Source organism: Bos taurus, chromosome 11 (genome assembly GCF_002263795.3).
Source record: "Bos taurus isolate L1 Dominette 01449 registration number 42190680 breed Hereford chromosome 11, ARS-UCD2.0, whole genome shotgun sequence".
In the NCBI taxonomy this organism is placed as follows: Eukaryota; Metazoa; Chordata; class Mammalia; order Artiodactyla; family Bovidae; genus Bos; species Bos taurus.
In genome coordinates this window covers 30,657,170-30,683,713 of record NC_037338.1, presented here as the reverse complement: position 1 = coordinate 30,683,713, position 26,544 = coordinate 30,657,170, and the positions used below count along the sequence as shown (strand labels likewise).

The window sequence follows — 26,544 nt, the reverse complement described above, 5'->3', positions numbered from 1 at the left end:
TTCTTATTAAGATTTACTTCTGTTAGTGTTCTGGTTACAAAGCTTTGCAAGTTTTGGGTGTGACCCATATCACCTGCCCACAGTGTTTTCAGAAATATGTAATATGTAACACTGTAACAAAAGGTCTATATATTCTACACCAAAATCAAGAAAACTTTTAGCTTTAAGTTTTTATGAAACTACTTCTTAAAATGAACTGAAAATATTCAGTAGCAGATAATAATATGCATGGAAGTTTGATTCATAAAGCAAAATAAGTACAGAAATAAAAGGAAATCTGGACTAGTGATGTAATACTTCCTTTCAGTAATCTTTTAAGAACAATACTTCAATCAACCAAATATAATTGTTATACATAATAAATGTCACTCAAAATAGGCAGTTAAGCCTAGAAAATGTGGGATTTGAAAAATATATCCTAGGCTTCCCCTGGTGGCTCAGGGAAAGAGTGGTTAACAGTCTACATGCCAGTGCAGGAGACAAGGGTTTGATCCCTGACCTGGGAGGATCCCACATGTCTTAAGGAGCAACTTAAGGCCGTATGCCAAAACTACTGAGCCTGTGCTCTGGAGTCTTGGAGCTGCCAACTACTGAGCCCATGTGCTGCAGCTACTGAAGCCTGCATGCCCTACAGCCCATGCTCAGCAACAAGAGAAGCCTCTGCAATGAGAAGCCTGCCTGCACACCACACTAGAGAGTAGTCCCTGCTTGCCAAAACTAGAGAAACCCTGCGTGCAGCAATGAAGATGCCGCACAGCCAAAAAGAAAGAAAAATGTATCCTAATTTATTAGGTGTGGAACTAACATAACTCAAATAATGAATACATTCACTATCCGATTTCTAAAACCAAGACACTGCTACAAAAAAAAAAAAAAGGAAGTAAATGTACAAGACAATTTAGCAAAATACACATTTCTGACTCAAAATCTACACTTCAGGAAAGAACAGAATTTTCTCTCACAAGGACAATTTTTAAAGTGGAGAGTTCAAATAATCCCAGTATTATTTGAGCCCCTGCCTAGAGTTTCACTGTGTATCGGTCATGCAGTATCTTGAGAAGAGGGCTCAGTATTAAAATGCACCACATTTTTTTCAACTATGCAGCTCATACATCTCTAAAGGTGTCTAACAGGGAACTGCATGTCTGCATATCGTGTTCAATGATACAGTGATACTCAACTTCAGGGCAAGAAAAATAAGATTTCATATTGAAATTCTTAGATCACATCTCAAAATGTTAGAGGAGAGCACTTTTGCTTAGGTTTGTATTATTAATAATACTTGTCTGAGAGGAAATGCTTGACAGAGAATAAATAAGGGAAACCGAGGCAGTGAATTTTCAGTGTTACAAGGTGCTGAATTAAAGGTATTAGAGATTACACTGAGAGCTTTTTTTTTGCCCAAAATAACTAAGAAACCTCCTAAACGTACAGTGTTGTTTAAAACCACGTAGACTTTTATGACTTAATCTGTTCACATTTTAATTGACTGTATCAAAGACAAAGCAAATGAAATTTTTTTCCTTTATAATTAGAATCCTTGAATATTTATTACTTAGCCCTCTAAATTTTTCACACATCTTACAAAATTGAGTTGTACTGAAGCTTGTTTTCCTGTCCACCAAATTCATTAACATTACTGCAGCAGTAATTCATTCATTTTTTTTACAGATGACTTACATTCTACTTTATGAATATACCACAATTTATTACACTCTTTAGACATTTATGTTTATGTTCGGGGCTATTACAAGTAGTATTGCTATAGACATCCTTGTTTATATCCCTTGGAACACAACTGTAAACAAGTTTTCTGAAATTCTAAAAGCACAATACATGTGAAGCAGCAGAGTCACTGGGTCAGAGTATTCTTTTCTTCAACTTTAACTGCTAAGGACAGATTACTACCAGGAATGTACAAGTATACTGTTTGCTCCATGAACCCATCAAAAAAAATTTTTGCCAACCTGATGACTGTGAATTTGTATCTCCTTGTGGTATAATTTGCATTGCCCATATTATTAATGGAGTTGACTATCTCTTCACATACAAAAGAAACCTAGAAGGCAAACGTGTGTGTGTGTGTGTGTGTATATATATATATATAAAATTTTTGTGTGTGTGCCCCTTTCCATTAAGTGTCTACTGAAGCCATTTGTATTGTTTGGATACTAATTTTTATATGTAATGCAAATATCTTTCCCTATTTATATGGCTTGTCTTTTTGTTGCCTATTAATGAAAAGGTTCTCAACTTTAATAGGGTGAATTAACTCTTTTCTTTATATAGTTACTATAGTGTTTCTCATTTAAGAATTTCTTCTGTATACAAAATTCATAGAAGTTTTATCCCATACTGTCTTCTATATGTATTATAGCTTTTACCTTTCACATTTAAGTCTTCAGTTTCACCCCCAAAATGTATGGATGTATTTTTTAAAATTCAATTTCATTTTTTACATATGAATACACAATTGTTCCAGCATCATTTACTAAAAATTTTGTCTTTTCTGTTGGGAGAACCAATCCATCATTGGCTCTTAGCACTCTAACATTCTCACTAGGCATGCCAAGAATGAAAGACCTTTATGTGACCCATTTCTCAGGATTGTGTTTGCCACACGCAAAATTGAGGAATGACTTAACACTTTCTAGACAAAGGGCAGCAAGAGTTCCATTAACATTTCCTTTTTCATATGTAAGTTATTTAACAGAATATATTTTAATTTCCATGGGATTTTTTTTCTTATTGATTTCTAACTTTAATGATTTATAGCATACTAACCCTCTGAAATTTGTTGAAACTTGCTTGATGGTCCAGTAGGTGTTGATTTTCATGATGATTCAGCTGATGTTTCTACAGTGATTGGATGCAATATATGTCCATTGGATCAAGCTTGTTAACTACATTAAGTTTTCTATATTCCTGATTTTTTTTGGGGGGGGGTGGTTTGCTCTCTTTACCAATTAATGAGTTAGATATATTACAATCTCCCACTACACTGGTGAAATTTGTCAATTTTTCCTTGTGGTATTAATATATTTTATTTGTGGTTTTGAGTATTAGTTGCATACAAATTTAAAACTTCTATATATTGATGGAGAAGTGAAACATATACTGTTGTGTATCAACTCTTTTATCTCTAGTAATTCTACTTGCCTTAAAAGTCTATTTCAAATGACATCCCCGTTTTCATTTCATTAATATTTGCCTGGAGAAGGCAATGGCACCCCACTCCAGTACTCCTGCCTGGAAAATCCCATGGATGGAGGAGCCTGGTGGGCTGCAGTCCATGCGGTCGCTAAGAGTCGGACACGACTGAGCGACTTCACTTTCACTTTTCACTTTCATGCATTTGGAGAAGGAAATGACAACCCACTCCAGTGTTCTTGCCTGGAGAATCCCAGGGATGGGGGAGCCTGGTGGGCTGCCATCTATGGGGCTGCACAGAGTCGGACACGACCGAAGTGACTTAGCAGCAGCAGCAGCAATATTTGCCTGGTATATCTTTTTCCATCATTTTACCTACAACATGTTTTCCTTTTGTTTCTTTGTTGTTTAGTCACTAAGTCATGTCTGATTCTTTGCAACCCCATGGACTGTAGCCCACCAGGCTCCTCTGTCCATGTGTCTCTCCAGGCAAGAATACTGGAGTGGGTTGCCATTTCCTTCTTCATTGTTTCTTTGTAGTCTGTACTAACTCCCATATAGCTAAACATTTTAAAATGTAAGGCACTGATATGAGATTTACTTGTATCATCTTATTATTGCATTCTGTTTCCTTCTCTCTTATCCCGCTTGCCTTCTTTGGGATTATTTTTTTCTGGTTCCACCTTTTCATCATCTACTAGTTTGGAAGTTATGTATTTCTATTACTTAAGTGTTACTTAAAATTTTCTACCACACATACTTATCAAAATCCAAAGTTACTTTTAATCTTCTCCTCAGTAATAAAAAGATCTTTTGAATACTAGCTCAAATCACCTCCTCCCAGTTTATAAAATAACTGGCATTTAGTAGATAACTAAAATAACTGCTATTTTCGTTCTAGCTTTTTTTAACCCCATCAGTTCAGTTCAGTTCAGTCGCTCAGTCGTGTCGACTCTTTGCAATCCCATGAATCGCAGCACGCCAGGCCTCCCTGTCCATCACCAACTCCCGGAGTTCACTCAGACTCAACGTCCATCGAGTCCGTGATGCCATCCAGCCATCTCTTCCTCTGTCGTCCCCTTCTCCTCCTGCCCCCAATCCCTCCCAGCATCAGAGTCTTTTCCAATGAGTCAACTCTTCCCATGAGGTGGCCAAAGTACTGGAGTTTCAGCTTTAGCATCATTCCTTCCAAAGAAATCCCAGGGCTGATTTCCTTCAGAATGGACTGGTTGGATCTCCTTGCAGTCCAAGGGACTCTCAAGAGTCTTCTCCAACACCACAGTTCAAAAGCATTAATTCTTCGGCGCTCAGCCTTCTTCACAGTCCAACTCTCACATCCATACATGACCACAGGAAAAACCACAGCCTTGACTAGACGAACCTTTGTTGGCAAAGTAATGTCTCTGCTTTTGAATATGCTATTTAGGTTGGTCATAACTTTCCTTCCAAGGAGTAAGCGTCTTTTAAGACACTATTATTGTTGTTTATACAAGTTTTGAAAATTAAATTACACTTCTTTAACATACACTTACCACTGTCCTTTGATCATCATTCCTTCCTGAATCTCAGACTTTCAATGACCATTTTCCTTCTATTTTAAATGGTCTGCTAGGGAGGTGGGGGAGGGACAGCATGAGAGTTTGGAGTTAGCAGACACAAATGATTATATACAGAATGGATAAACAAGGTCCTATTTTATCACACAGGCAACTATATTCAATATCCTTTCATAAACCATAATGGAAAAGAATATGAAAAAGAATATACATATATGTACACCTGAATCACTTTGCTAAATAGCAGAAATTAACACTGAATCAATCATACTTCAATCTAAAAAAAAAAAGCGGTCTGCTAGTGAACTTTCAAATTTCTCTGAGCATGTCTTTACTTGGCCCTTGTTCTCAAAAGTTATTTTTTTTGCTAGCTATAGAATTCTGGGTTGAATTAGAGTAGTTCAATGGCAACCCACTCCAGTATTCTTGCCTGAAGAATCCATGAACAGAGGAGCCTGGCAGGCTACAATCCATGGGGTCGCAAAGAGTTGGAAATAACTGAGGGAGTAACACTTTCACTTCAGAGTAGGTCAGTTTCTAGATTTATTTTCACTGAGTTTATTAGTTTCATGGTCTCTATTTCCATTATTGCTATCGAAAACTGATAATCCTTTCAAAGCGCTCCATGTTTTCTCTTAAATATTTCCCCTTTACTAACCTCTTTTATAATTTTCATTTTCTTGTCTCTCTGTATTTCTTCAGGTTTATCTTTTGTTATACCATTTTTTTCTCCAATGGGGTCTATTTGCTTTTATCTATCCCTTGTATTCTAATTTCAGTTACTATATATTTCCATTTCTAGAACTTCTGATTCTTTTACAAAATGTTTGCTCTTTTCCTCATTGAACATATTAGATATACTTCTTTTATATTTTATATCTGATAACCCCAAGACATGATCTAACTGTAGGTCTGAATACAGATTCTCTTACATTGTGCCCTATTTCCTTAGATGGTTTGTAAACTTTTATTTTAAGCATCTCATTTTTTCATTAAAACTTTACCAACAGGAATTCTTTCACAATTATGATTTGTGCTACTTCTGTCAGGCCCCTGGGAGTAGCAACAATCCAGGATCAGTTAAAATTCTTAGCTTTCGGTCTAATGTGAATTCAAGCTGCAAACAAGTGTCAGGGCTGGTTTGTGGTAACAAATTTTCAGTAGAGATTTATTTTTCCTGTTCACAGCAATATTCTAGAAAGATAACTTTCTTTGTTGGGAAAGAATTTCTAGATCACTCTTATACCTATGGTAAAGCGCTATTACCGGGGAAGACCTAAATGTTTTTACTTTAGCTGGCTCTGGGTTTTGATTCATGATCCCTGAGCCCCCACAAGGGCATGAAAACAGAAGCTCACTTGACTTGGTAAATACCTTCAAGGCAACAGCCAGCTTCAGTACTCAGCTTACCTCACTGGGTTTCCAATTAATATTTGGTTTAAACAGTCTTTACTTTTGGGCATGAGCACTGATGAATTTGATCCAGCATTTTAGGTTGTTTTCAGCAGAAAGGCTGCTCCAGGTACTTAGTTCGCCATGTCGCTGGAAACACATGTTAACATTAGTTTCTGATGGAAATATCTCTGAAGTAAATTATCCCATATTTCAGAGCACTGGTTCTTAAGTTTCTTCTGCTTCCCTACATTTGAGAACTTTGACTTACTATCACTAGAGTTGCTCGTAATGACAGTGATTGCCAGCTGGTCGTAGGTAGAAGACAGTTCCCTGGAGGTGAAAGGTAGTAATTAAAAGTCAGGTGTACATTTTTTGTTCAAGAGGGTGCTTCTTCTCATCCCCTTTAAAAATCATACTTTTTAAATATAGGAAAAATATTTTGACCCCTTAACTATGATTCACGCTGGGGGCCCGATCCTCGCTGGGGCCCCCACTGGCAGGTCTTGACTCAGTCTACCTTTGTGTCCTTTCCTCTAATGTCTCTCATAGTTGAGGCAGATCTAGAAGCCTTAGGAGTCAAAGGGAAAATGTGGTTCCAAGTGGAAGGTGAGGTTTAAGCCCCACTTCAATGTTTGTATTGTTTCCATGGCAGCAGGTCACAGAACACCAAAGCGAACAGGGGCCAAGAGATATACTCCAACCCTTTCATTTTACTGTGGAAGAAATAGCCTCAGAGCCAGTGATTTTGCCAAAACCATTTCCTGTGAGGCAGTGCATCCAGGACAACACCTGCGTTTTCCGAAGCCCACTCTCTCCATCCCAACCCTGCTCCACTTTCCTCTCACCTCTTCATCCAAGTGCCAGGCTGTCTGGCACATAGCAAAAACACTCAAAGTGTTCAGAAATGCTTGGTGGCTTGCAAGAAAAATCTTAGCCTTCCCAACTCCACTAATGTTTGTGTATCTCCTAGTTGCATATATGAAGGGCTTCTCCCGTGGCTCAGCGGTAAAGAATCTGCCTGCAATGTAGGAGCCACAGAAGATGCAGGTTTGATCCCTGGGTTGGGAGACTCCCTGGAGGAGGGCATGACGACCCACTGCAGTATTTTTGCCTGGAGAATCCCATGGACAGAGGAGCCTGGTGGGCTATAGTCCATAGGGTCACAAAGACTCGGACCCAACTGAAGCTACTTAACACATACATGATTCAGACTATTGTAAACAAAGATTTGGCAAAGAATAATACTCACAGGGATTGTTCAAGTATATAGGACTATTTGCCACTTTCTCAGTATTTCTCAATTAGTATGTGCCATTGATAAACTCTCGGGGATACAAGTTTTAAAAATTTTCATTTTGTGCTTTCATTTCAGAAGCAATATAAAGGAAAAAAAGACAAAAATAAACTTACTTCAGATACTAAAGTCAGTGATTCTAAAAATGGAATCTATAATTATTTTCTTTAAAAGAGATCTATGTATTATTCCAGTTACAAACACTGCTTTACACTGAAAGGTCTCACATTTGCTATGCTTGAGTTACTGGACTAATCTTAGTTCTATATGCTAGTTCTCAGTTGTACTGTAGTCACTGTATCTGATTATACAGGTATATGATCCCTTATCTAATATCCTTGAAGGCAGATATATTTCAGAATTTATAGAGTATTTTGGATTTTAGAAAGAGACTACGATGTATATGTGATATGTTATACGACGTGTCATTGAGGTCTGAGACAGGACCCCATAAGAAAGATGTTAATATTTCTGCAGAAAAATGTATATTCACACTAAGAAGGGAGTAAATAAAGGCCATCAATAGTCTTCTATCAGTTCATATTATGTTTTACCACTCAATGGGTTAAAAGAAAATTTGGCTTTCAGAGCATTCTATTAAAAACATGGAAATACAATTATAGAAACATTATCTGCTATAGACTGGAAAGCCAGCTAAGTTTCATTAGAATTTCATACAGATTTGATAAGGGCAAAGAGTCCACATTAAGGTACATGAATTTAGTGCATAAACTTTGAAAGTTTCTTCCCAACTACTTAGGAGACCCTTTTTGTCTACTTATAATTTAACAGTTGAGGATACAGAATAAATAATCTCCTGTTAAGCAGGAAATATACTATAATATGAACTTTAAAATGCCAGAAATACCTAAATGCATATAGGAATTTTAAATATATTCCAAAGATAACATATTAGCTATATTGGATTATAAGTATAATGTCTTTACATAAAGTAATGTGATAAAAGAGAAAAAGAGAGGTATAAAAGTTATACTATTCAGAATGATCTCTCCTGGTCCTTCAAGAAGAAACCTTTTATTCCTACTACACTCACAGGTCTGTTGTCACAGTTGTTAGTTATATGGTAAAATAGTGTACAACTATACAATGAAAGGCTTCTTCCTTGAGAAAGGAATAAATGTATGTAATACTAGAAAATACTGAATAGAAACGTGAGGAGGCAGTACATTTGAAGTTAAAATTGTGAAAGATAAGACAATTTCATATTATAAGTCATAAAATAGAAATCATTATTATTAATATTAGAATCTGGTGGCAGTGAAGCAGAGGGTTTAAGAGGAAGCATGAGTTGTGAAGAGATACTCCGGGGTTCAAATCCAGCTCTGCTACTCAACAGACTAGAAGACCTATCAATGTAGAATTCTAACAGTACCTACTTTCATAAGATTGTCAGTACAAACTAAATGAGAATATAAAGGACTTAGAACAGAGGTAGAGAGTAAGGACACAATGAATACTAGCTGGTAATTAATACTAGATGCTTTACTGTCTGAGCCACCAGGAAAGTCTAATTATTATTACTATGATTAATTTTTAAACTATTATTAGCTTTCTTTCTAAAGCAGTATATATATATAAATGTTGTATCTCTCAAATTTAAAAAGTAGAGTATAAGATCCATAACAATATTTTATGTTCTAAAGTTTAGAAGTTTTAAAAAAGTTCTAGCATTAAGGAGGGCCTCCTTCTAAACTAATGACACCCGCTGGTATGGCACAAATTAGGACTTCTCAGAAGAGTGCTGCAATAACAGTTTCATCATGTTCTTTATGATGTGACTTTCACTTCCTTTTACTGTTTCCATGAACTCTGTTATGTCAATCTTTTACCAATCGTGCTGCATGACAGAATCTTTCTTCAAATCTTTCTAGTTTAATAATCTAAAAGAATTTAAACCATATATAAACTTTCAGAACTTTTTAAAGTTGATTGCTATTAATAGCCCCTGAAGAGTTTACGTTCCTTTATTAACAGCTCTGCCTAATGCTAACATTCTAATACACAATAATTTATATATAAAAACAAACAAACCAAGTACACTACCTATGAAATGAAGTATGCTAAGCTTTCACTAGTAACGACATTCTGAATAATAAAAGAGGCAGTGGCAATATAATGCTATAATCAAACAGGACAATAATATACATACATACATGTCGTTGTTTAGTCGGTAAGTCATGTCCAACTCTTGCAGTCCCGTGGACCATAGCCCATCAGGCTCCTCTGTCCATGGGATTTCCCAGGCAAGAATACTGGAGTGGATTGCCATTTCCTTCTTCAGGTATCTTCCTGACCCAGGGATCAAACCTGGGTCTTCGGTATTGGCAGGTGGATTCTTTATTACTGAGCCACCAGGGAAGCCCCATCTACATACATAGCTTTATTTATATCCAACTAGTTCAGAATCTACTATCCTGAATCGACAGAATTCTCACCAAGTTAAAATATACAAAATAATTTCTTTCAAAATATTACTATATTGTAAATTTCTGGATAATATCTATAGTACCTTAAAAATATGGACTCATGTATATAAAATTAAACAACCCCCAAAATCAGGCTCTCAGTCCAGCAATTCCCATGAACATAAAAGCTTTTTCATGTATACCTTATTAAAATAAATCCATGGCAAATAAGGAATTAATTGCAATTAATTCAGTTCTATAAATGTGTTTAATAATTTTTAAAAGTCCTTTTCAAATTATTCTAGAGTTTCATGTTACATTTTTCAATTTTAATTAAGTTTTTATCTTACCTATATCATAGTTCTTAGAACCCTATATCTGTAAGTTGTTTGTAAGACAATTTTTTAATTGTAAATTTATATTTAATTCATTATATCATATAATAATTGTTTTTAGGAAATGAAGAGTAGTATTGAAAAAAGATATCAAAAAATAGCTAATTTTTGATGTGCATTTGTGTTAGTTGCTCAGCCATGTCTGACTCTTTGTGACCCCCATGTACTATGCCAGGCTCCTCTGTCCATGGAATTCTCCAGACAAGATAATTGAAGTAGGTAGTCATTCCCTTCTCCAGGGGCTCTTCCTGACCCAGGCATCAAACCTGGGTCTCCTGCATTGCAGGCAGATTCTTTACCATCTGAACCACCAGGAAGCAAATTTATTACAATTTATTTTTTTCTTATACCCCTGAACATCACTGAATATTTCTTTCCTCATTATACAGAAAGGATAAATGAGAAAAATCATTTTGCTGTTTCTAAAAAACTTTTACTACACTGGAGTGAAAAGGAACCACGCCATCTGTTATGTTCTACTAGAAATGGAAAGAAGTTGAAACCCTCTTGAGCAATCATACCGAGAGGCCCTGAAGAAGGCTTCCAGTCAGTCCCATGCTTAAAGCAAGGGATGGATAATCTCAAGCTATATGGCAGCATCTGAACTACAAACAAAGCTGTTTCTCACCATTTTCACCCTACTAGTCTAGCTTCCTATTTAAAATCAGTCTCACTATAAACATTTTAAACATCCAAATTGCTAAAACTTTTGACAAATGAGTATAATATTTGGTTATATTTAATTTTATACACGTACAATCTCTAATTATGTCTTTTTACATGCTCTTAAGACATTTGGAAACATGTCTATTGACTTGTCATTTTACCTCTCACCAAGAACTTATTGTTACCAGTAAATTAAACAATCTTAGAAGTGTCAAAAGAGCAAACAGAGAGTAGGCCCCTTCTCAGACTTGTGGCTTTTCCATCCAATCACCTTAAGGTAACCAATATAAAACATCATCTGACAGGCTATGGTAACCCTAGCAAGGGGAAACAAGCTGTCATTCACTTAGCTCAGATGACTAAACAATGCTTTCCACAGAAAACATCTACCACAGAGTTAAGGTATAACACAGAAATCCAAGATGTTTATGAATTTTATCAGAATTGCCTGGCAGTTACTTCAGTTATTTACTGTGATTTAAGCTTGGTCTCTGATTAAGATATGCTATATAATAAAAGGAATTTCCATTCAATTTCCCCTCCTTTCCTCATCTTCATCTCCTTAGGAATAAACCATTTTTATTAATTAGCTATAAAATGTACCACTACTCAAGACTGGAAGCCATAGTACTACATTTACTAGATTGACTCAGCAATACAATAAGCTTACAACAAGCTCATCATTAAATATTTTAGCAGTTTACAGATACTATTTTCAAAATCTCAAGTTCATCATTTTTAAATCACGAAAACAATTTTTTTGCTAATTTACCACACTGGTAGTAATAATACTGTAACACTTATTGAGCACATACTATTTGCAAGGCATTGTGTAACAAATACAATGCTAAAAACTTTAATATTCTACTAGCTCACAATATCTGATAACTTTGGTAACTCTTAGGTAAGAAAAAAAAATAAGCCATATTGAAGGAACTCACAACCTTTTCCTACAATACATTCTTTGTTTTAAAGGTTCTCTGTTATAAATATGGACAGGGAGGCCTGGCGTGCTGTGATTCATGGGGTCACAAAGAGTCGGATATGACTGAGCGACTGAACTGAACTGATCCTGTAAAATCCAATATTGAGAGTACAGGATAGGTTCAAATCCCTAAAGTACGACTGCAAAAAGACGCATGTTTGATTATAATGCTACGTGATGTCACATATCCAGGACAACTGAAGCATTTCGGTCTCTGAGGGATAAAACTGCCTCTTGGTCATAGATTTAGGTGACACAGCATGTGATCCATTGTCTCTAAACAAAAAATGTGTGCAGCTGCATTTTCCAGTCAAGAAAGGGAAAGGGAGGGGAGGACACAGAATACAAAAGGGTCAAACATTTGTCTCATAGGGAAACTTTTTCAAATAGGGATTAAAAAAAAAAGAAAATTGAATGAGGGAAAAACCTTTGACCAACTCATGCTAAATAAATGGCAGAAAACACTAAAATCGGGGAGGGGAGGGGGAACTTTTGTGGTAATCTTCCACCAAATCCACTTATCCCCTAAATCAACTTGCCCAGATACACTGTGTAAACCATGGTTCAAATGCCACTTCTATCTGAACAATTCTGTGCTATCTGCACACAGTATAGAGTTTCCATACACACTGTTGCAGCACTTATCTTTAAAACATTAAAAAGGGTCTCAGTTGTTCATTTCTTTCTTGGAGATGTTAAAATGAAGCAATAGCTTTGTAAGTTAAAAAAAAAAAAAGAAAGAAAGGTGTTAGCTTCTAACCAGTAAAGAAACATGATATTCTCTGTATAAAGACCAAATTACCCTTTTTTTTAAACGAACCCTAGCATATAACCCGCCTTTCACAGAGAAACACTGGTTTCAAAAAATAGTTCCACAATTGATCTAACTTGAGTGAAAATTTTCTCTGTTGAGAAAAATAGGTATTTCTAACCCTTGGACTGCAAGGAGATCCAACCAGTCCATTCTAAAGGAGATCAGTCCTGGGTGTTCTTTGGAAAGACTGATGCTAAAGCTGAAACTCCAATACTTTGGCCACCTCATGCGAAGAGTTGACTCAGTGGAAAAGACTCTGATGCTGGGAGGGACTGGGGGCAGGAGGAAAAGGGGACGACAGAGGATGAGATGGCTGGATGGCATCACTGACTCGATGGATATGAGTTTGAGTGAACTCTGGGAGTTGGTGATGGACAGGGAGTCCTGGCGTGCTGCAATTCACAGGGTCGCAAAGAGTCAGACACGACTGAGTGACTGAACTGAACTGAACTGAATAAATGCTTTTAAAGGCTTCCCTGGTGGCTCAGATGGTAAAGAATCTGCCTGCAATGCAGGAGACCCGGGTTTGACCCCTCATTTGGGAAAATCCCCTGGAGAAGGGAAGGCTACCCACTCCAGAATTCTCACCTGGAGAATTCCATGGACAGTTGGAGCCTGATGGGACTGTGAGTCCCAGTCCATGGGGTTGAAAAGAATCAGATAAGGTGATGACAAAATAATTTGTAACTTCTATTAGTATCTAAAACACAGCACGAGTGTATCTTACATGTTATGAAACATGATAGAAAAAAAGCACTACTAGCTTTTGGTGTAAATCTAGCTTGGAAGACCCATCTTCTCAACCTTTGAGATGACGATCAATGTCACGTCTGAAGAAAAGTGCATAGAAGCTGAAAAAAACAGTACAGAAAAGTAAATAAAACACAAATGGAAGGAAATACCTTTACCATGTAGAATGAGAAGTAATGTCACCATATTGTAACCAGGAAGCCAACAGGCACTTCAGTTTTTCGATAGCACTATAACTGTACTTGAAAAGCTATTTTGAAAGGAACAAAGTTTCAGAAACCTGAAAAATCAACAGATCAAACATCCTAAAGTAAAAAGATAAATTCGGTTGGCATAGGAATACAAACAGGTGGTAATCTTTGTCACCAAAATTTATTTATGGGTAATATGGCTTTCAGTGCTTTGAATATAAGCCATAATTAGTCAGCCATGCAGTAAGTATACAGTAAGTTAAATTGTTCCACTGAAAATAAGCATCTTTTAAAAGCACATTCATGATCAAAATAAATTTAATAAAGGCAAACAGTGATATCTTACATTACTAATGCCCCCATAACAAATTTGGAAAGCAAAATTAGAACTTAAAGACTGTATATGGCTGATTTGATATACTGATTTTTTATGTAATTCTAAAAACAATACAGGGGCTCCCCTGGCGGTTCAGTGGTAAAGAATTTGCCTACCAGTGCAGGAGACATAGGTTCAATCCCTGATCCAGGAAGATCCCACGCACACAACTAAGCTCGTGTACCACAACTGCCTTAGCCCGTCCTGGAGTGCTGGGAGCCTCAACTACTGAGCCCACATGCAGGAGCTGCTGGCACTCAGGCTCCCCAGAGCCTGTGCTCCACAAGAGACGCCACTGCAGTAAGAAGCCCGCACACCACAGCCAGAGAGTAGCCCCTGTTTGCCACAACTGAAGAAAAGTCCATGGAGCATCGAAGACCCAGCAGTTAAAAATAAATAGGTAAATAAAAACAAACACCCCCACAAAAGTAATGGTAAGTTAACATAAAATTAAGTCCTCTTTAAAATAGGACTAAACTAAGCTTATATGAACACTTACTAAAGTCAGATATATTTATGTTAAATTATTAAAGATATATATTATTAAATAGAATCTTTCCCTTGCAACATCTGGATTGTTTACCCTCCCTACCACTATTCAGTCAAAACCCTAATATTTATGGCCTCATTTAATGACAATTCCTCCATGTAATTCCCACCTGAACTTCTCTTAGGGATTTTCAGTCTCTCTTACAATGTTCTAAATGTGTTTATACGTCCTCTTTTTACAGTAGTTATTTGTGTCAACAGTGCAAAAGAAATAATCAACATGAAATCCCTTTATAAACACTGAAGTTCTATATTATAAAGTAAATAAAAAACTAATAGAACCCAGAAGAGACTAGGAACTAATGGGCTCAACACACCTAAGAATACTTCAAGCAAGTACAACTTGGTTCTAACTTGCTGCCACTAGACAAGAAACACAAAGCTAAAATTATATTTAAATTATACTGCAATGATAATATTACGTTAGATACTATGTTCCACTATGCTCTGTGATCTTTTCACTTCCTAAATTTCACTTCTCTACTTAAGAAATTTTATCACAAAAGAAAACTTTAAGACATCAATTATTTTAATTCCATGTGAACAATATGCTATTTTGAAGTTGCAATTAAAGGAAGCTTACTATTAATCCATTTGTATAAAGAACTACCAAAGGAAAAGTCTGACAAAATAGGGAAAATGAGTTATTAAAGGTACTGACACAGCATTAATAAACCCCCATTATGACTATAAAACCCACCTCACTCAATCCCATTCCTTGGGGAAAGTTCTTACTCTGTGTTTCCACAGCACTAGAATCTATGTCTAGAAGCGCATGTCTCATACTGCAATTATTAACTTACATGCATCTGATTCTTAGTATTTAACCCAATTTTTGCTCCATAATTTAAGAATGGTTCTAGGTGTATCACTGTATGGTAATCTAAATGTAGGTTAGCTTTTAAATATTGGAAAAAGCTAAAGCATTAAAAGTCAAAGCACAAACACTTGTACATGTACAACAGAAAGACAAGCCCATGACCCTGTCACAATTTCCCAAAGGATCTTTAATAGATTCTTAAAGGTTCTCTTAATTACAAAGAAATAATCAGGGCAAAACAACAGGTTCAGAATTTCGTGACATGTACCTACAATCAGTGGACAGTATTAAGTGGCAATAATTTCAGAAGAAATGAAAGTTTTTTGTTAAGATTCGAGGGGAAAAAGACATGTGCACTCCCCAAATTAAATTAGGAAAAGGATTTTGAGAAGATGTTAACTTTGGTGGTAACAAATTTTGATTCCTTGAAAATCTTCACATAAAAACAGAGTGAGCAACTAGAGAGCAAACCCCAAACCCACAGGTAATACGGATATCTACAAAACTATGTTTAACAAAGTCTCCCCACCAACCCCAAAATACAAAGGGCCTAAACAAATCACCAACAGTCCACAGTCTTACTTTCTGTCAGTGTCTAGGTGAGAGAAGACAGAGGGAAGCAAGGAGGGACTTGAGAACAAAACAACAAAATAGCCAGTATTTGCTGGAAACTACTGACGGGCAGTTTGTACTGAACGAAAGCTGAAACTATTTCAAAAGTAGGTAAATGCAAGGAGACCACAGTAAGGCTACAGTTCCTATAAGCATGGAACAATCTAGTCCCTTTGAGCATTCAAAACTTGACATTTGGGGCTCTCTTCTAAGACAAACTCTAAGCTTAAGAGGAAGTACTAGGAATGGCAAAAAAATTAAGCAGGATAGGGAAAAAAGAGATAAAAGAGAGTCCAGACAGAATACCAGAGTAGAACAGAGCCGGGAAATCTCAGAAAGCCATTCACCATTTTTAAAATCATGAACAACAACAACAAAAAACACAGGACTGTGAAGTTAAAAGAGGTCTTAGAACCAAGCCTCCTCCCAGAAGTTCAAGAAAACTAGTTTCATGTAAAGAAATGATGAAAAGCATTGAGAAAGAATATCACACAAAGTTACAATAAGAGAAACAGAAAAATAGTTAAATTCAGAAGCAGGGGGGAAACAGGGACCATGGGTAAAAGTTTCCAGCACACAAGATGAATACGTTCAATACTAGAGATGTGCTGTACTACAGAGTTCCTATAGTTAACAATACTGTATTGTACACTTAAAATTTTAAGACAGTAGATCTCATGTTAAATGTTCTTACTACAATACAAATACAAAAATGAGCTTAAAAAATTACATAAGACATGAAAAAAAACATATCAGAATTAGAAAAGCTCAGAAATAAAACAGAGCTCAAGAATCTGAAATAAAAGAAGGGGAAAAAAAACCTGTTTCAGAAATGAAGTAAAGAAATACGAGAAAAAATAAACAAACAAAGCCTTAAGAGAAACAGAGGATGAAAAGGAAGAAAAGTTAATCAGAAAGAAATAAAGAGGAAGCAGGCTACCCATACTGTATAAGAATACATAGTTGGGAAACTTAAGTGATTTTCAGAAAAGCTAGAATACTGGTTACTCTTTGAAGAAAGAGTTATGCTTTGGAATAGGCATGTAAAAGGGCATCTAAAGTGGCTGGCAAAATTCTATTCCTTAACGTGAAAGATGTTGGCCTTAGAATAATTCACTAAGCTACACATTTCTTTGGTGGTTTTTAGCATGTACATTTCAACAGTAAAAAGCATTAAAAATTTTAGAAAATAAAAAACTATCAGTTCAGTTGCTCAGTCACGTCTCTTTGCGACCCCACGGACCACAGCATGCCAGGCTTCCCTGTCAATCACCATCTCCCAGAGCTTGCTTAAACTCATGTCCATCGAGTCAGTGGTTCCATTCAACCATCTCATCCTTTGTCATCCCCTTCTCCTCCTGCCTTTGATCTTTCCCAGCATCAGGGTCTTTTCCAATGAGTCAGTTCTTCACGTCAGGTGGCCGAAGTACTGGAGTTTCAGCTTCAGCATCAGTCTTTCCAATGAACATTTAGGACTGATTTCATTTAGGATGGACTGGTTGGATCTCCTTGGTGTCCGAGGGACTCTCAAGAGTCTTCTCCAACACCACAGTTCAAAAGCATCAATTCTTCGGTGCTCAGCTTTCTTTATGGTCCAACTCTCACATCCATACATGACTACTGGAAAAACCATAGCTTTGACTAGACGGACCTTTGTCAGCAAAGTGATGTCTCTGCTTTTTTTAACATGCTGTCTAGGTTGGTCATAGCTTTTCTTCCAAGGAGCAAGCATCTTTTAATTTCATGGCTGCAGTCGCCATCTGCAGTGATTTTAGAGCCCAAGAAAATAAAGTCTGTCACTGTTTCCACTGTTTCCCCATCTATTTGCCATGAAGTGATGGGACCAGATGCCATGATCCAATGCCATGCATTGGAGAAGGAAATGGCAACCCACTCCAGTGTTCTTGCCTGGAGAATCCCAGGGACGGGGGAGCCTGGTGGGCTACCGTCCATGGGGTCGCACAGATTCGGACACAACTGAAGTGACTTAGCAGCAGCAGCCATAATCTTTGTTTTTATATTACTACTTCTAGCTATCAGTACAAAACATAGTAACAACAACATCTTGGAATAACCTTCAAAATGACTTAATAAAATTACAGGACAAACCAAGAGACAGGCTTCCCAGTGTTTCATCCTGATGTTTGGCAACCAGGACAATGAATTAAAAAGTCCACCATCTTATTATACAGAACTGATGTGATCTGTTTTTTACATGTAACACATGCTCTAAAAGTATTTGACATTTACTCATTCTTAGGATAAACTGCAATACTTAAAACATGCAAAAGATTTTTTCCATTGAGAGATACTCTAAAACTGCCAAGAAAACTCACCTTTGAGAAAAACAAACATGGTAATTTAAAAAATAAACATAATTAAATTCAACAAGCATTCACTCAGCATGTGCTATGTGCGCATGTGTGCTAAGTCACTTCAGTCACGTCTGAATCTTTGTGACCCTATGGACTGTAGCCTGCCCAGCTCCTCGGACCATGGGATTCTCCAGGCAAGAATCCTGGAGTGGGTTGCCATGACCTCTTCCAGGGGATCTTCCCCACCCAGGGATGGAACTAGTGTCTCCTGCATTGGCAGGCAGGTTCTTTACCGTGAGTGCCACCTGGGATGCCCATGTTATGTATGAGGTGTTTACAATTCAGTTGAAGAAATAAGCAACACAGATAAGAGAAAGCTATATACAGTAAGTGCTTTGAGAAAGGTACAAAGTACTATGGAAGAAAAGGACAGAAGAAGAAAAGGACATCCCGCCTGCTTAGTATTTTAACCAGATGCCTCTCATACTCCTCCAATTCATCTTCCCCAATACTGGCAGAATGATCTTTCAAAGACCCCAAATCCTCTTTTTCCCCCTTTTTAAAAGGGATTTCACAAAATAACAGTACACAGCAGACAATTCAAAAGCCTTACAAGAACCAGGCAGGCAACAAACTGTAAAGCTGGTCTTCTGTAAGAAAGATGGAGACTGCCAAAAGAGGGCAGTTACTTATAAGTTTCAGCCAATCAAAACTATGAAACCAATGCTGCCACAATATTCATTTTTTCCAAGGGACAAAAGAACTCTAGATTTTTGTGTGAAATGCACCAACATTTAAATATTTTTGGTTGTGATCAACAGTTGTGCTCACACCATTTTATACTATATACCTGTTACATGGTCAAATTTTCTGTTCCTAAAATTGTTTCTAGATTATATGATAGAATCAAATATATTTATCTATCTGTTCTTTAGCAAAAGAATGCCATGAGACTTCAGAAAAACCACAGGCCTAACAAAATCTAAAATCTTTAGCACGGTGGCTGACAATTCCATACAAAATTTGGCTTCTGTCTGCACCTATTTCACACCACCCAAGCTTCCTGAATATCCAGTGTTCTCTTTATTCCTTTATGTCTTAAGATGTATTTCAGGCTCTCCACCCTAAGTTCTCTCTCTAGCAGCCTTCCTTGAATTATTTAATTTTTCCAATCATGCTTCCTCAGCATCCTATTTAGAGTCCTATTACAGAACTTGGGCTTCCCTGGTGGCTCAGACATATAGAACTTACTTGCTACTTCTGATTATTCACCATTATTATTCAGGCACTAGACCAGTTTTCAAACTTTTGATGCTATCCCACAATAAGAAATACATTTTTATAAGAGAACCATGACATGCTTGCATATATAACTGAAACAAAATGAAATAACACTTTTACCCTTACCACATACAACACACTGACATTTTCTATTTGATTGTATTTTTTTAAGAAATATTGGTCACAATTTACTATATTGATTCTCTATCATCCATTTAAGAAATGCTGTACTAGAATATAAATCCTTGGAGGCAGAACAAAAATACATTCATTTTTATGCTCTGCCACACACCATAACATTTAGTAAGCAAATGTTTAAATGAGTAAATAAAGCAGTATTCTGTACTAGAAAAGTAAAAGAGTAATAAGGCTTTGAAGTCAAGCAGACCCATCACCTACCAACTTACTTATGCAGTCTCTGACAAATGACTTCACCCCTTACATCCCAAGGAATAACACTACTTATTTAATTCACTATGAGAACAAAGTAGTGGCCTTCATGTCACAGAATGTGCTAAGTCACTTCATTCCTGTTTGATTCTGTGTGACCCTACGGGCTGTAGCCCACCAGGCTCCTCTGTCCATGGGATTCTCTAGGCAAGAATACTGGAGTGGGTTGCCATGCCCTCCTCCAGGGGCTTTTCGCAATCCAGGGATGGAACCTGTGTCTCCTGCATTGGAAGGCAGGTTCTTTTACCACTGGAGCCACCTGGGCACAGAATAAGCATTGTATAAATATTAGTTTGCCTGTATTCTTCCTTATTTTCCTGGGAAAGAAACATCTATCTCTTCCTGGCAAACATCCATTTTTCAAAGACCTAGGGTCACAGCACAAAGAATATGAAATTTTAAAATCTGACAGACCTGGGTTCAAACACCCAGCTCGGTATTTACTTAACTTCTGTTTCTTTATAAGAATAAAATATGTCCTACCCAGTCAATATGGATAATTATATATTCATGTGTCTAATATAATACCATGTCAGAATATAGCAGGCACTTGATAAAAGGTAGGAACTGTTGCTATGATTATTAGTAAGTGTTGCTCACTCAGCACAGATGAAGAATTTAACCTGAACTTTTACAGAAGAATTGGACAGAAACTTAGGGCAGACAGACAGAACAGTAAAATCTCAATTTACAAAAAATCTCTTCCTTTTTTCCTATATTTCCTCTTTTAAGACAAATAAACCACAAGGATGTAAAGTCCATCAATTTCCTCCATTTTCTACTTCTAAGGTTATATAAAAAGTTCAAAATAACTGTACTCTGTGTCAAAATTCTAATTTAAATAATAAATTATACTCAGTCAGCTGAACATTGTAAAATGTGAAAAGTGTAAATGTATTAGCAATGCATTTTAGAGAATTTCAATAATGTAAAAATGCTTTCAGTTAACCCAGTTAAGTAGTAAAAATTAACTGAAATTCTTATTTAACATTATCTTTCAAATCACTTCTGAGAGGGAAAAAAAAAACCTCTAAGTAGCAAAAGCAGCAATTATCTATGAAAATACAATCAAGAAGTCAAGAATTTTCTTATACAATGTGCAAACTTGATAAGATATGAAGATAATGATAATTAAACTATTCTGCTAACTTAACAGTACTACACCTACTTGGAGACAGTCAAAATATTTTTCCATTATTCATGTTGGTAGCAAAAAGATGGGTATTTTAATAGTATACATATTTAACTTTTACAATAGCAGCATATTTCTACATGGCTACTTAGCTTTATTTAGCCATTTAGGCTTACAATAATACTACGTTTACAACTGTCAATGAAATAAGACCTATATAGGTGAGCAGATATATTCTATTTTATGTTCACATCAGGCTGACTCCAAAAGAGTAGAATGATGTCTCTTGTTCACCACAAGAGATATACTTAAATACAGTAGATGCTCGATATACTTAAATACAGCACTTAAATACAGTAGATGCTCGATAAATATCTGTCCAAATTTAATGTTTATTTATGGACAGGAAAATTAGGCTGAGGGAAATAAAAAAATACACAAATCAAAATTAGGTCAAGGCCTTGAGCATGAGCCTTGCCTGGCAATTTGACTCCAAACAGCAGAGTATAAATGGGTGGGGAATGAAACCTGACAAAGACCTCAAACAAGCAATTAAAGGCTGTTAACATTTTCAATTTTTTGTTGTCAGTATGTACGCTTGATATGCTGTGATGAGAATGGAATGGCACTTCACCTCTGTGGTCTTCCTCCCTAAAACCCATTACCCATGTCTACTCATGAGGAAAACATCAGGTAATTTTCAATTGAGGGATATTCTATAAGATTTCTGACTGGTACTCCTAAAAACTCTCACAATCATCAAAAATAAGAAAAATGTGAGATACTAGAATTCTGAAAGAGAAGAAGGACACTTGGGAAAAACTAATGAAATCTGAATTAAGTATGCAATTTAGTTAATAGTAAAGTAGCAACTTTGTTTCCTTAGTTGTGACAACTGTACCATAGTAATGTAAGAAGTTAACAATAGGGTACACTGGGTGAGATATACTCTACTGTCTGGCTACTTTCTGTAATTGTAAAACTATTCTAAAACCAAAAGTTTATTTAAATTTAAAAAAAGGGCAAGAGAAATAAATATATAAATCAAAATCCTTTGGAAGTGAATGGTGATAAACATTCTTCTGGATCCTTTATATTTGGTAGCACTCTCATACAGTGGGAATTAAGGTTTTGAACAAGTCTACAGTATTAATTATGAAGTCACATATGACCAAAGCAGATGCTCCTTACTTTTGTTTTCCAAAGCATCATTCTTAGGCCTCCATACTTCAATTAGTAACTCTGTAACAAAAAATTGTAACATTAGCTGTCACCTCTATACTGAATGAATTATCTCACACCTCTAATCTCTCGTCATTAAAGGTTATATTCACCTTGATATCCTCTACTCACATTACCCTCTAACTAAACTCACCATCTTCTTGATTATGGTCCCTTTCCAAACCTCATTCTCAAAAGTTATTCCCCTTCTATAGTCAATAACTAGCCTTGCACAACACTGTCAAATGAACCTTCCTCAAATAAGGACTTTATCCCCTCATTCCCAGGCTTAAATGCCATCTTTTTTTGGGGGGGGGGGATTAAACCATGTTTAAATTCAGAAGTGATGTTTGCAAGGCCATCCATAATTGGTTATTCTTTCATACCCTTCATGCACACCTTCAATCCATCTCTCTACCTTGTAAGTGCTGCCTTTCCTTTATTCAGAAAATAATCAGATACTCACTAAGCACCCATCTGGGGGCGGTGGGGGGAAGACTCCTCTGGGTGGTCAAAGACTTTGTAATTTTCTTGGGATGAAAAATAGGGAATCTGTTTTGCAAGGCTGTAGCCTTAGTTCCCATAACAGTGCCTGGCAAATGGTAGGTGCTCGAAAACTATTTATTTAAAAAAAGCACACAAGGTAGTATAGAATGCTACAACCCAAGAGAATAAGACTTATCCGTTGGAGAGGTGGAAGGCAGGTCTAAAATGATTCCAAGGTTCTCAAGACAATTAACATTTTAACCAAGCCTCAAGTTTGAGTAGATTTTCAGTGGTTAAGAGGATGTGTGTAGGTGCATTTCCAACAGAAAAATGTTGCATTAGCCAAGGGAAAAAGAAGTAAATTGTTATACCATGTTGAAGTAGTAAATAATGAACAGTTCCTGTGGAAGATAAGATGGGAGACTAGGTCCAAATTTCAAAAACTCTTGAGAAGAAATTTGATATTACTCTTGATCTAAGAGGTTTTGGTCATTAAAAGTGATATAATCTTCAGGAAGATTAATCTAGGGGGACTAACATGAAGGTAAGGCTTCTGAAAGCAAAAACCTTACTCTATCTAAGAAGTTACTCCTCTGTCTCACTCAAACCTTCTAATTTCCTTCTCAACTCTTACAGTACCTGCCTGCATCATACAATTTAACTCCTAATTATATCATCTCACACTGTAAATTTTTTTTCACATGTATTAATCATGTCTCTTCAACCCAAGAATAAGGATCAAATCCTAGAGCACTTTTTCTTCCCTAAGCAATCAACAAAGAATTGGGCCCTTTATTCCGGAGGACCTTTTTGCAAGTATGCAAAATCCAGTTGCGAAAATGACAACAATCCAAAAGCAAGGCACACATATACAAGCTGCCACAAGAACAAGATTAATCCTTGTTTGGATGGCACTTTGTAAAGTTTTATTTGATAGCTACATCCCATAACTATTAATGTAGTTATCTCCCAGCATATGTTTTCAGTGTTTCCTCCATTATATAAGTACTTTTTCATCTCATTTAGTTTTCTTTCTCAACTATGCATTGGTCTCAGTGGTCACCACCCACATATTCACTTCTCAATTGCATTGTCTTTTCTGCACTGAAGCCTCTCCAATCTTTTTAGCTATTAGCTTCCCTGAAAACCATTATTATGGCATATTAAAATTCTAATGAATGGTGCTGCTATAACTTTTCCACATAATTCTAAATTTTTCCTGTGGTTTAGCACTCTTCAAATAAAACTGATGCAAATAAAAATATATGTTACAGAAATAATTCAAATTCGCCAAAACATTTACAAAATTTAACATGATGAAATCAAAGATTGTATGTACTTAAAATTGTATGTATTGATACCTAAATTCTGAAAACTCCAAACTGTCCAAATATCTATCTTCAACATTTTTTAACTTATCTTACTTTAAAATCATTTAATAATATATTTATTTTGCTTTCTGTTATTTTTGATCTTCAGCCCTTGGCCTCTTACTTTTATATATTCTAAAACAGTTTCATTTCTTTTAAATCTGTTGATGTTAACATCTTTACTAGCTGTTAATACTTTCCTAAAAAAAAAAGTTCCCATGCACAAATCAAACAAAGTATTTTATCTCTGAACAAGTATTTCCACTAGTAATACATCTTTTCAGGTCATAATGAAATTATCAAAAAGAAATCCTCCAGAATGTTATTACTTTTGATTACATTAGAAATTTATTAACCACTCTGAAATTCAAACGGATTTTTTTCCCCAGAGTTGAGAAACTCCATAATGTACTCTTCTGTTCCCCATCACTCCTTAATGGTACCTAATACTGCTTAGATTTTAAATACAAATCATCAAAACAGGAGAAGGCACCTTACACGGACTGCAGGAAAACAGGGAGAAGTCGACTTGGTTAGAACAGAGATAGAGAAGAACAATTCAGCTTTCTCCACTTCCCCATCTCAGGAAACACCAAAATGTGGGTCCAAAGCAACTGCAGGGCTACAAAGCCCCTGGCTGCCACTGAAGCCTCTGCTCTAGAGGCGCTAGGGCACTCAATGACACTCAGTCGGCCACGTGGCTGTCACAATCAGAAGACAGGATTAACAGTGTAAACTAACCTGGAAAAAACAATCGACCTCTTCCCACAACCTCAGAGTTGGGGTGAAAGAAAGAAGTTGTGTGTCATTTCCTTGCACGCTAAGGCTTTTTTTCTATAAACAGAAAACGAAGTACTGGGGCTGCTTTAAAGAGCCTTTAAAGCAGAAATCAGGTCCCAGAAGATTCCCGAGAGTGTGCCCCCAGTGAATTAAGACACGCTAACTCTCGTGAGCGGCGATGGGAACAGAGGCATTCTGCAAAGGGGCAATGGGGTGGAGTTTAGTAAAATGGAGCACTACACACATGGGCGGCTTTCCCCTGACTCCCACCTTCTTCCCGGGTTCCAAACTCTCGGCTTTTGCCGCGGGGCGAACTCAGAAGGGCTGAGGGACCTCGCACACGCCCTCACGACCTCTCGCCTTCCCAGTAAAAAGAAATGAAGGGCAGAGATAGAGAGCCCAAGAGAAGCGGCGAACAGGAAGTGTCCATATTGCAGAGCAGAAACACTCCCACCCCGAGATAGCACCCTCGGCGGACCCCCGGGCGCCCGCTGGAGGAAGGGCCAGAGCGTGCCGAGATCGGCCACCCCCACATCCATGACCCAGCCCTGCCCACCGCAAAGCTCGGCCGCCCGGCTGTTCGGAGTTCACTGCCGGCCGCGCCCGGCGCCTCTCCGGGCTCTACTTGGCACGGCCCAGCCAGTCCGCCCGGGGCCGGACGAGAACTCCACGCCCGGCACGTCTCGCTGCACTTCAAGCCGGGGGAGGGGGGGGTTCCGGCAATGACTCTCGACGGGCTTGGGGCGCTTCCCTCAACAGTAGATTCGCCCCGAGTCGAGCCCGAAGAGTCCTCGGGGCCACCTCCAAGCCTTTCCGAAGTGCCGGCAACACTAGCCGCGGTTTCCGCCGTGGACACCCGCTCCCGGGCCGTCATTACACCCCTCAAGAAAAACTCCTAACTCCTCACCGGGCCGCACTACCCTCAGTTCGCCGCCCCCCGGGAGCCCACAAACCACCCAAGCCACGCGCAAGGGAAGACTCCCCTGGCGGCGCCAATTCATCACGGGACAAAAATGTCCGGGCGCGTCACGGGACAGCCGCCTCCGCGCCCCACGCCCGGCGCCTGCCGCACGCGCTGTCTCCGAGCCCGGGAGCCGCGGCGCGGCTCGGGGCAGGGAGCACGGATGCCGGGCAGCGCCGGCTGGGGAAGGCGCCGCTCCACTCGGGACTCACCGTCAGCTCGGCCGCCGCAGCGGAGGGGCGAGGGATGGGTAGGGGAAGACACAATATGGCAGAGCACCACAGCTGCTCTCGGCCGCTTCCAGTAGCCGCCTCCGGGAAGACGCGGCCCCGAGCAGGCAGCGGCAGCTGCGGTGGCGGCCGCAGCAGTACCACATCCCCCTCCCGTTCGCTTCCTCCCCTCCCTCCGCCCTCCCCCCGCTGCCATGGCAACGAGGCGCCAAGGCGATTAGCCCCGCCCCTCCTTCCAGTCCCCGCCTCCAGCGACTCCTCGGAGGGGGGCTCCGCCCTTCCCTCCCACTCCCCTCCCACCTCCTACCCGAGGTCCAGGCCTGGGAACCGGCAGGCTGC

General features: G+C 38.1%; 1 protein-coding gene across 4 annotated transcripts in view; it reads right to left on the bottom strand.

The window, feature by feature from the left end:
- FOXN2 (forkhead box N2) overlaps positions 1 to 26,324 on the bottom strand; it is a 58,907-nt gene extending 32,583 nt beyond the window's left edge. Inside the window, exons 1-2 of one of the 4 annotated variants that reach the window (XM_059891743.1) lie at positions 26,188 to 26,324; positions 6,117 to 22,399 (exon numbers count right to left, since the gene is read on the bottom strand). The gene's annotated coding sequence lies outside the window, so the exon portion shown is untranslated. The remainder of the gene's footprint in view (positions 1 to 6,116; positions 22,400 to 26,187) is intronic. The other 3 variants (XM_010810023.4, XM_059891744.1, XM_005212716.5) reach the window with 3 other exon arrangements.
- Between the last annotated feature and the right edge of the window lie 220 nt (positions 26,325 to 26,544).